The following is a 10564-nucleotide window of genomic DNA, read 5'->3' as shown; positions in this document are numbered from 1 at the left end:
GATATAATAGGATTGAGGAAAGGATAGGATAGAGGATAGAATAGGATAAAGGATAGGATAGGATAGAGGATAGGATAGGATAGAGGATCGGATAGAGGATAGGATAGAGGATAGGATAGGATAGAGCATAGGATAGGATAGAGGATAGGATAGAGGATAGGATAGAGGATAGGATAGAGGATAGGATAGGATAGAGGATAGGATAGAGGATAGGATAGGATAGAGGATAGGATAGAGGATAGGATAGAGGATAGGATAGAGGATAGGATAGGATAGGGAATAGGATAGGATAGAGGATAGGATATAATAGAGGATAAGATAGGATAGAGGATAGGATAGAGGATAGGATAGAGGATAGGATAGGATAGAGGATAGGATAGGAAAGAGGGTAGGATAGGATACAGGAGAGGATAGGATAGAGGATAGGATAGGATAGAGGATAGGATAGAGGATAGGATAGGATAGAGGATAGGATAGGAAAGAGGGTAGGATAGGATACAGGAGAGGATAGGATAGAGGATAGGATAGGATAGAGGATAGGATAGGATAGAGGATCGGATAGAGGATAGGATAGGATAGAGGATAGGATAGAGGATAGAGGATAGGATAGGATACGATAGAGGATAGGATAGATGATAGGGTAGGATAGAGGATCTGATAGAGGATAGGATAGGATAGAGAATCGGATAGAGTATAGGATAGGATAGAGGATAGGATAGGATAGAGGAAAGGATAGGATAGAGGATAGGATAGGTAATTGGATCTGATAGAGGCTAGGATAGGATAGAGGATCGGATAGAGGATAGGATAGGATAGAGGATAGGATTGGAAAGAGGGTAGGATAGGATAGAGGATAGGATAGGATAGAGGATAGGATAGGATAGAGGATAGGATAGGATAGAGGATAGGATACTATAGATTATAGGATAGGATAGAGGATAGGATAGGATAGAGGATAGGATAGGATAGAAGATAGGATAGGAAAGAGGATAGGATAGGATAGAGGATAGGATAGAGGATAGGATAGGATAGAGGATCGGATAGAGGATAGGATAGGATAGAGGATAGGATAGGATAGAGGATAGGATAGGATACGATAGAGGATAGGATAGATGATAGGGTAGGATAGAGGATCTGATAGAGGATAGGATAGGATAGAGAATCGGATAGAGTATAGGATAGGATAGAGGATAGGATAGGATAGAGGAAAGGATAGGATAGAGGATAGGATAGGTAATTGGATCTGATAGATGCTAGGATAGGATAGAGGATCGGATAGAGGATAGGATAGGATAGAGGATAGGATTGGAAAGAGGGTAGGATAGGATAGAGGATAGGATAGGATAGAGGATAGGATAGGATAGAGGATAGGATAGGATAGAGGATAGGATACTATAGAGGATAGGATAGGATAGAGGATAGGATAGGATAGAGGATAGGATAGGATAGAAGATAGGATAGGAAAGAGGATAGGATAGGATAGAGGATAGGATAGGATAGAAGATCGGATAGAGGATAGGATAGGATAGAGGATAGGATAGGATAGAGGATAGGATAGGATAGAGGATAGAATAGGATAAAGGATAGGATAGGATAGAGGATAGGATAGGATAGAGGACATAATAGGATTGAGGATATAATAGGATTGAGGAAAGGATAGGATAGAGGATAGAATAGGATAAAGGATAGGATAGGATAGAGGATAGGATAGGATAGAGGATCGGATAGAGGATAGGATAGAGGATAGGATAGGATAGAGCATAGGATAGGATAGAGGATAGGATAGAGGATAGGATAGAGGATAGGATAGAGGATAGGATAGGATAGAGGATAGGATAGAGGATAGGATAGGATAGAGGATAGGATAGAGGATAGGATAGAGGATAGGATAGGATAGGGAATAGGATAGGATAGAGGATAGGATATAATAGAGGATAAGATAGGATAGAGGATAGGATAGAGGATAGGATAGAGGATAGGATAGGATAGAGGATAGGATAGGATAGAGGATAGGATAGGATAGAGGATAGGATAGGAAAGAGGGTAGGATAGGATACAGGAGAGGATAGGATAGAGGATAGGATAGGATAGAGGATAGGATAGAGGATAGGATAGGATAGAGGATAGGATAGGAAAGAGGGTAGGATAGGATACAGGAGAGGATAGGATAGAGGATAGGATAGGATAGAGGATAGGATAGGATAGAGGATAGGATAGTATAGAGGATAGGATAGGATAGAGAATCGGATAGAGGATAGGATAGGATAGAGGATAGGATAGAGGATAGGATAGAGGATAGGATAGAGGATAGGATAGAGGAAAGGATAGGATAGAGGATCCGATAGAGGATAGGATAGGATAGAGGATGGTATAGAGGATAGGATAGAGGATCGGATAGAGGATAGGATAGGATAGAGGATAGGATAGGATAGAGGATAGGATACTATAGAGGATAGGATAGGATAGAGGATAGGATAGGATAGAGGATAGGATAGGATAGAAGATAGGATAGGAAAGAGGATAGGATAGGATAGAGGATAGGATAGAGGATAGGATAGGATAGAGGATCGGATAGAGGATAGGATAGGATAGAGGATAGGATAGGATAGAGGATAGGATAGGATACGATAGAGGATAGGATAGATGATAGGGTAGGATAGAGGATCTGATAGAGGATAGGATAGGATAGAGAATCGGATAGAGTATAGGATAGGATAGAGGATAGGATAGGATAGAGGAAAGGATAGGATAGAGGATAGGATAGGTAATTGGATCTGATAGAGGCTAGGATAGGATAGAGGATCGGATAGAGGATAGGATAGGATAGAGGATAGGATTGGAAAGAGGGTAGGATAGGATAGAGGATAGGATAGGATAGAGGATAGGATAGGATAGAGGATAGGATAGGATAGAGGATAGGATACTATAGAGGATAGGATAGGATAGAGGATAGGATAGGATAGAGGATAGGATAGGATAGAAGATAGGATAGGAAAGAGGATAGGATAGGATAGAGGATAGGATAGGATAGAGGATCGGATAGAGGATAGGATAGGATAGAGGATAGGATAGGATAGAGGATAGGATAGGATAGAGGATAGAATAGGATAAAGGATAGGATAGGATAGAGAATCGGATAGAGGATAGGATAGGATAGAGGATAGGATAGAGGATAGGATAGAGGATAGGATAGAGGATAGGATAGAGGATAGGATAGGATAGAGGATCCGATAGAGGATAGGATAGGATAGAGGATGGTATAGAGGATAGGATAGAGGATCGGATAGAGGATAGGATAGGATAGAGGATAGGATAGGATAGAGGATAGGATACTATAGAGGATAGGATAGGATAGAGGATAGGATAGGATAGAGGATAGGATAGGATAGAAGATAGGATAGGAAAGAGGATAGGATAGGATAGAGGATAGGATAGAGGATAGGATAGGATAGAGGATAGGATACTATAGAGGATAGGATAGGATAGAGGATAGGATAGGATAGAGGATAGGATAGGATAGAAGATAGGATAGGAAAGAGGATAGGATAGGATAGAGGATAGGATAGGATAGAGGATCGGATAGAGGATAGGATAGGATAGAGGATAGGATAGGATAGAGGATAGGATAGGATAGAGGATAGAATAGGATAAAGGATAGGATAGGATAGAGGATAGGATAGGATAGAGGACATAATAGGATTGAGGATATATTAGGATTGAGGAAAGGATAGGATAGAGGATAGAATAGGATAAAGGATAGGATAGGATAGAGGATAGGATAGGATAGAGGATCGGATAGAGGATAGGATAGAGGATAGGATAGGATAGAGCATAGGATAGGATAGAGGATAGGATAGAGGATAGGATAGAGGATAGGATAGAGGATAGGATAGGATAGAGGATAGGATAGAGGATAGGATAGGATAGAGGATAGGATAGAGGATAGGATAGAGGATAGGATAGGATAGGGAATAGGATAGGATAGAGGATAGGATATAATAGAGGATAAGATAGGATAGAGGATAGGATAGAGGATAGGATAGAGGATAGGATAGGATAGAGGATAGGATAGGAAAGAGGGTAGGATAGGATACAGGAGAGGATAGGATAGAGGATAGGATAGGATAGAGGATAGGATAGAGGATAGGATAGGATAGAGGATAGGATAGGAAAGAGGGTAGGATAGGATACAGGAGAGGATAGGATAGAGGATAGGATAGGATAGAGGATAGGATAGGATAGAGGATAGGATAGGATAGAGGATAGGATAGTATAGAGGATAGGATAGGATAGAGAATCGGATAGAGGATAGGATAGGATAGAGGATAGGATAGAGGATAGGATAGGATAGAGCATAGGATAGGATAGAGGATAGGATAGAGGATAGGATAGAGGATAGGATAGAGGATAGGATAGGATAGAGGATAGGATAGAGGATAGGATAGGATAGAGGATAGGATAGAGGATAGGATAGAGGATAGGATAGAGGATAGGATAGGATAGGGAATAGGATAGGATAGAGGATAGGATATAATAGAGGATAAGATAGGATAGAGGATAGGATAGAGGATAGGATAGAGGATAGGATAGGATAGAGGATAGGATAGGATAGAGGATAGGATAGGAAAGAGGGTAGGATAGGATACAGGAGAGGATAGAGGATAGGATAGGAAAGAGGGTAGGATAGGATACAGGAGAGGATAGGATAGAGGATAGGATAGGATAGAGGATAGGATAGTATAGAGGATAGGATAGGATAGAGAATCGGATAGAAGATAGGATAGGATAGAGGATAGGATAGAGGATAGGATAGAGGATAGGATAGAGGATAGGATAGAGGATAGGATAGAGGATAGGATAGAGGATAGGATAGAGGATAGGATAGGATAGAGGATCCGATAGAGGATAGGATAGGATAGAGGATGGTATAGAGGATAGGATAGAGGATCGGATAGAGGATAGGATAGGATAGAGGATAGGATAGGATAGAGGATAGGATACTATAGAGGATAGGATAGGATAGAGGATAGGATAGGATAGAGGATAGGATAGGATAGAAGATAGGATAGGAAAGAGGATAGGATAGGATAGAGGATAGGATAGAGGATAGGATAGGATAGAGGATCGGATAGAGGATAGGATAGGATAGAGGATAGGATAGGATAGAGGATAGGATAGGATACGATAGAGGATAGGATAGATGATAGGGTAGGATAGAGGATCTGATAGAGGATAGGATAGGATAGAGAATCGGATAGAGTATAGGATAGGATAGAGGATAGGATAGGATAGAGGAAAGGATAGGATAGAGGATAGGATAGGTAATTGGATCTGATAGAGGCTAGGATAGGATAGAGGATCGGATAGAGGATAGGATAGGATAGAGGATAGGATTGGAAAGAGGGTAGGATAGGATAGAGGATAGGATAGGATAGAGGATAGGATAGGATAGAGGATAGGATAGGATAGAGGATAGGATACTATAGAGGATAGGATAGGATAGAGGATAGGATAGGATAGAGGATAGGATAGGATAGAAGATAGGATAGGAAAGAGGATAGGATAGGATAGAGGATAGGATAGGATAGAGGATCGGATAGAGGATAGGATAGGATAGAGGATAGGATAGGATAGAGGATAGGATAGGATAGAGGATAGAATAGGATAAAGGATAGGATAGGATAGAGGATAGGATAGGATAGAGGACATAATAGGATTGAGGATATAATAGGATTGAGGAAAGGATAGGATAGAGGATAGAATAGGATAAAGGATAGGATAGGATAGAGGATAGGATAGGATAGAGGATCGGATAGAGGATAGGATAGAGGATAGGATAGGATAGAGCATAGGATAGGATAGAGGATAGGATAGAGGATAGGATAGATGATAGGATAGAGGATAGGATAGGATAGAGGATAGGATAGAGGATAGGATAGGATAGAGGATAGGATAGAGGATAGGATAGAGGATAGGATAGGATAGGGAATAGGATAGGATAGAGGATAGGATATAATAGAGGATAAGATAGGATAGAGGATAGGATAGAGGATAGGATAGAGGATAGGATAGGATAGAGGATAGGATAGGATAGAGGATAGGATAGGATAGAGGATAGGATAGGAAAGAGGGTAGGATAGGATACAGGAGAGGATAGGATAGAGGATAGGATAGGATAGAGGATAGGATAGAGGATAGGATAGGATAGAGGATAGGATAGGAAAGAGGGTAGGATAGGATACAGGAGAGGATAGGATAGAGGATAGGATAGGATAGAGGATAGGATAGGATAGAGGATAGGATAGTATAGAGGATAGGATAGGATAGAGAATCGGATAGAGGATAGGATAGGATAGAGGATAGGATAGTATAGAGGATAGGATAGGATAGAGAATCGGATAGAGGATAGGATAGGATAGAGGATAGGATAGAGGATAGGATAGAGGATAGGATAGAGGATAGGATAGAGGATAGGATAGAGGATAGGATAGGATAGAGGATCCGATAGAGGATAGGATAGGATAGAGGATGGTATAGAGGATAGGATAGAGGATCGGATAGAGGATATGATAGGATAGAGGATAGGATAGGATAGAGGATAGGATACTATAGAGGATAGGATAGGATAGAGGATAGGATAGGATAGAGGATAGGATAGGATAGAAGATAGGATAGGAAAGAGGATAGGATAGGATAGGGGATAGGATAGAGGATAGGATAGGATAGAGGATCGGATAGAGGATAGGATAGGATAGAGGATAGGATAGGATAGAGGATAGGATAGGATACGATAGAGGATAGGATAGATGATAGGGTAGGATAGAGGATCTGATAGAGGATAGGATAGGATAGAGAATCGGATAGAGTATAGGATAGGATAGAGGATAGGATAGGATAGAGGAAAGGATAGGATAGAGGATAGGATAGGTAATTGGATCTGATAGAGGCTAGGATAGGATAGAGGATCGGATAGAGGATAGGATAGGATAGAGGATAGGATTGGAAAGAGGGTAGGATAGGATAGAGGATAGGATAGGATAGAGGATAGGATAGGATAGAGGATAGGATAGGATAGAGGATAGGATACTATAGAGGATAGGATAGGATAGAGGATAGGATAGGATAGAGGATAGGATAGGATAGAAGATAGGATAGGAAAGAGGATAGGATAGGATAGAGGATAGGATAGGATAGAGGATCGGATAGAGGATAGGATAGGATAGAGGATAGGATAGGATAGAGGATAGGATAGGATAGAGGATAGAATAGGATAAAGGATAGGATAGGATAGAGAATCGGATAGAGGATAGGATAGGATAGAGGATAGGATAGAGGATAGGATAGAGGATAGGATAGAGGATAGGATAGAGGATAGGATAGGATAGAGGATCCGATAGAGGATAGGATAGGATAGAGGATGGTATAGAGGATAGGATAGAGGATCGGATAGAGGATAGGATAGGATAGAGGATAGGATAGGATAGAGGATAGGATACTATAGAGGATAGGATAGGATAGAGGATAGGATAGGATAGAGGATAGGATAGGATAGAAGATAGGATAGGAAAGAGGATAGGATAGGATAGAGGATAGGATAGAGGATAGGATAGGATAGAGGATAGGATAGGATAGAGGAAAGGATAGGATAGAGGATAGGATAGGTAATTGGATAGGATAGAGGATAGGATAGAGGATAGGATAGGATAGAGGATACGATAGAGGATTGGATATGATAGAGGATAGGATAGGATGGAGGATAGGATAGGATAGAGGATAGGATAGGATAGAGGATAGGATAGGATAGAGGATAGGATAGTATAGAGGATAGGATAGGATAGAGGATAGGATAGGATAGAGGATATGATAGGATAGAGGATAGGATAGGATAGAGGACAGGATAGTATAGAGGATAGGATAGAGGATAGGATAGAGGATAGGATAGAGGATAGGATAGAGGATAGGATAGAGGATAGGATAGAGGATAGGATAGGATAGAGGATCTTATAGAGGATAGGATAGGATGGAGGATAGGATAGGATAGAGGATAGGATAGGCTAGAGGATAGGATAGGAAAGAGGGTACGATAGGATAGAGGATAGGATAGGATAGAGGATAGGATAGGGTAGAGGATAGGATAGAGGATAGGATAAGGAAGAGGATAGTATAGGATAGAGGATAGGATAGGATAGAGGATAGAATAGGATAAAGGATAGGATAGGATAGAGTATAGGATGGGATAGAGGACATAATAGGATTGTTGATATAATAGGATTGAGGAAAGGATAGGATACAGGATAGGATAGGATAGAGGATAGGATATAATAGAGGATAGGATAGGATAGAGGATCGGATAGAGGATAGGATAGGATAGAGGATAGGATAGGATGGAGGATAGGATAGGATAGAGGATAGGATAGGATAGAGGATACGATAGAGGATTGGATATGATAGAGGATAGGATAGAGGATAGAATAGGATAGATGATACTATAGGATAGAGGATAGGATATGATAGAGTAAACGATATTATACAGGATAAGATAGGGTAGAGGATAGGATAGAGGATAGGATAGGATAGAGGATAGGATAGAGGATAGGATAGAGGATAGGATAGAGGATAGGATAGGATAGGGGATAGGATAGGATAGAGGATAGGATATAATAGAGGATAGGAGAGGATAGAGGATAGGATAGAGGATAGGATAGGATAGAGGATAGGATAGGATAGAGGATAGGATAGGATAGAGGATAGGATAGGATAGAGGATAGGATACTATACAGGATAGGATAGGATATAGGATAGGATAGGATAGAGGATAGGATAGGATAGAAGATAGGATAGGAAAGAGGATAGGATAGGATAGAGGATAGGATAGGATAGAGGATCGGATAGAGGATAGGATAGGATAGAGGATAGGATAGGATAGAGGATAGGATAGGATAGAGGATAGAATAGGATAAAGGATAGGATAGGATAGAGAATCGGATAGAGGATAGGATAGGATAGAGGATAGGATAGAGGATAGGATAGAGGATAGGATAGAGGATAGGATAGAGGATAGGATAGGATAGAGGATCCGATAGAGGATAGGATAGGATAGAGGATGGTATAGAGGATAGGATAGAGGATCGGATAGAGGATAGGATAGGATAGAGGATCCGATAGAGGATAGGATAGGATAGAGGATGGTATAGAGGATAGGATAGAGGATCGGATAGAGGATAGGATAGGATAGAGGATAGGATAGGATAGAGGATAGGATACTATAGAGGATAGGATAGGATAGAGGATAGGATAGGATAGAGGATAGGATAGGATAGAAGATAGGATAGGAAAGAGGATAGGATAGGATAGAGGATAGGATAGAGGATAGGATAGGATAGAGGATCGGATAGAGGATAGGATAGGATAGAGGATAGGATAGGATAGAGGATAGGATAGGATAGAGGATAGGATAGGATAGAGGATAGGATAGGATACGATAGAGGATAGGATAGATGATAGGGTAGGATAGAGGATCTGATAGAGGATAGGATAGGATAGAGAATCGGATAGAGTATAGGATAGGATAGAGGATAGGATAGGATAGAGGAAAGGATAGGATAGAGGATAGGATAGGTAATTGGATAGGATAGAGGATAGGATAGAGGATAGGATAGGATAGAGGATACGATAGAGGATTGGATATGATAGAGGATAGGATAGGATGGAGGATAGGATAGGATAGAGGATAGGATAGGATAGAGGATAGGATAGGATAGAGGATAGGATAGTATAGAGGATAGGATAGGATAGAGGATAGGATAGGATAGAGGATATGATAGGATAGAGGATAGGATAGGATAGAGGACAGGATAGTATAGAGGATAGGATAGAGGATAGGATAGAGGATAGGATAGAGGATAGGATAGAGGATAGGATAGAGGATAGGATAGGATAGAGGATCTTATAGAGGATAGGATAGGATGGAGGATAGGATAGGATAGAGGATAGGATAGGCTAGAGGATAGGATAGGAAAGAGGGTACGATAGGATAGAGGATAGGATAGGATAGAGGATAGGATAGGGTAGAGGATAGGATAGAGGATAGGATAAGGAAGAGGATAGTATAGGATAGAGGATAGGATAGGATAGAGGATAGAATAGGATAAAGGATAGGATAGGATAGAGTATAGGATGGGATAGAGGACATAATAGGATTGTTGATATAATAGGATTGAGGAAAGGATAGGATACAGGATAGGATAGGATAGAGGATAGGATATAATAGAGGATAGGATAGGATAGAGGATCGGATAGAGGATAGGATAGGATAGAGGATAGGATAGGATGGAGGATAGGATAGGATAGAGGATAGGATAGGATAGAGGATACGATAGAGGATTGGATATGATAGAGGATAGGATAGAGGATAGAATAGGATAGATGATACTATAGGATAGAGGATAGGATATGATAGAGTAAACGATATTATACAGGATAAGATAGGGTAGAGGATAGGATAGAGGATAGGATAGGATAGAGGATAGGATAGAGGATAGGATAGAGGATAGGATAGAGGATA

Source organism: Halictus rubicundus, unplaced genomic scaffold (assembly GCF_050948215.1).
Source record: "Halictus rubicundus isolate RS-2024b unplaced genomic scaffold, iyHalRubi1_principal scaffold0079, whole genome shotgun sequence".
In the NCBI taxonomy this organism is placed as follows: Eukaryota; Metazoa; Arthropoda; class Insecta; order Hymenoptera; family Halictidae; genus Halictus; species Halictus rubicundus.
Note: the sequence above shows the minus strand (reverse complement) of the source record.